We start from the raw sequence: 2,386 nt of genomic DNA, 5'->3' as shown, positions 1-2,386 counted from the left end.
CCACTTGTTTTTCCTAATAGTAATATGACATAACTTAATAGATAACAGCAAAACATAGACATTCTTATTTAAAGTACTAAATGGTGATATTTTAACTATCATTAAAAAATCACATGTAGGGCAGTCGGGATAACAACATGATGTTTTAAAAACAGCAATTAGCACTTCACAAAGTGACCATTACCCCATGACCACAGTCAGGAGAGCTATAAATACTCCAAATTATTAAATAAAAAGATATGTAAATATGGTAATTAATTTGTTAGCAGTGGCTTTTTTTGTAAAAAGTGAATTTTAAGAATATATGTTCGAATTTACATTTATTTTTATTTTTTCCGAGCAACCGGTTACGGATTTTCTAACCGATTAGCATAGCTCCGACCGATTAATCGATTAACCGGTTAAGAATTTCCATTTCTAGTAATTACAAATTAATACATCGAACTTTCTTTCATACCATCATTATTTTTCTAGGTACTTTGGACATTTTCCATACTTGTCTTGGCTTTGTCGAAATGCAGAGCCGAAAAATGACAAAACTGCATAAAGAAATCATGTGAAAGGATAATAACCAAAGCCACACTTAGAATTTATTGTAAATGCTGAAAAGCGCTCAGTATTTTTGTAAGCAAATTTTCATTCGTGTAAATTTTTCGTGTAAAGCATTTTAACAAAGAGGGAAACCTCATTCTCAGGTACATACACCCAGTAGAATTCAAAAACATTGAACCAGGTTTTTTTTTCACCATCATTTTTAAAAGAAGACTTTTTCCCATTCTTTTTGGAAGAAAATGATTTGGAAAGTAATTTGGAAAATTTATTTAATTTTGTTGAAAAGAATAAACTGTGCACATTATAACGTTAACCGCATGGCTGTATCTTTTAGCATATCACATTTATTGCATACGTCCCGTAGTATTTGATTTGAGAAGGCACTGTCACATCATCCTTCGATGAATGTTATAATATATAATAGACTCCTGGAGGATAAAAGGCACCTTATCAAAGTAATATTCAAGCTGGAAAAATGTTTTCATCTCCAAGACATAAAAAGCTAGCTGATTTGCATATTTATTGTATGATAGTAAAATTTGTTCTATATCATAATAGCATGAACTCTGAGTTTCAGGAGAAATAAGAATGGTAAATGGTAGTTCAGCTAATGAAGGTCGAGTTGAGGTTTTTATCAATGGCCATTGGCGAGGTGTATGTGGTGTGTTAAACAAAAATGGTGCGGAAGTTATTTGTAAAAGTTTTGGATACTCAAGGTAAAAAAAATCTTTCAGAATAATAAAGTCAATCTAATTGGTTTAGAGCATGTAACGTGTAGGGAAACAATTTGTGATGTTTCCACCTCACGAATGATGACAATGTTATATCCCCCTCCAGACGAATAAAATAGCTCAAGAGAGCGTGCAGGGTTTAACTGTGTTGCCTTTCTTTATATGAAAAAAAAATTTCCTGTGGTTCCATAATTCTTAGCGAAATGCATCTCGACGCAAACTGCGTTCACGTGGTAACAAGATGTTCAAAGACAAATAAACTTGTCTTGATTTTAATGGATATTTAGCAGATAAATAGTAGATTAAAAGATTTTGATTAAAATCGCACTGTTTAGACTTCGATTTGATTATGCAACATGCATACGGCGTCATATTACATCCGAGTCTATACGTAGCAAATGGCTAATCTCGTTCAACGAGACACTAGGCTGTCTCCATGAATCTCCGACCAGACAGAGATCGGAGTTTACGGGGACAGCTGAGCGTCGCGTTGAACGAGACTAAACAAATGGCACGTTCGGTTTGACAAGCCCGATTAAAATTAAAAATTAACAAGTATCTGTGCTCGCCCTAACGGTCGCATCGTCAACATATTATATGACATTTTTGAACAATTTTTCTTCTTATATCATAAATGTAATGAGTTTCGCTATAACCCTGAAAATTGCTGAGTCACATCTAAAACAGTTATGTCACGCCGGAAATAGTTATATCACCCCCGACGGAAACAGATATGTCATCCTTTCGATCACGTTCACGCGTTTTTACGTTACGCATTTTAGTTCGGGTTCGAGATTTTATGACGTCGATTGCTAAGCAAATTAAAGTTAACAACACAGCGTATTTCTTAACGTCAAGAAGGCATTTTTGGATTATTTATGTATATTTTAACGGTTTTGAATGATTTTACATTTTCTTTTCATTTTAAAAATGTCATATTACATAAACCACATGGCTTCTCGGGCGACTTTACTAGAATATTTGCCCCTCGGTGACAGGAAATCCCTGTATTGTATATGAATAATATATATGTTAATAATTGATATATGTGTAATTTCTAATGGGGACGTCAAAGTTGTCTGTTGGCATATTTTTCAGAGGAC

This window comes from Saccostrea cucullata, unplaced genomic scaffold, assembly GCF_032062105.1.
Source record: "Saccostrea cucullata isolate Sc308-1 unplaced genomic scaffold, CSIRO_AGI_Scuc_v1 ctg1830, whole genome shotgun sequence".
Taxonomy (NCBI): domain Eukaryota; kingdom Metazoa; phylum Mollusca; class Bivalvia; order Ostreida; family Ostreidae; genus Saccostrea; species Saccostrea cuccullata.
This window is presented reverse-complemented; position numbering follows the sequence as displayed.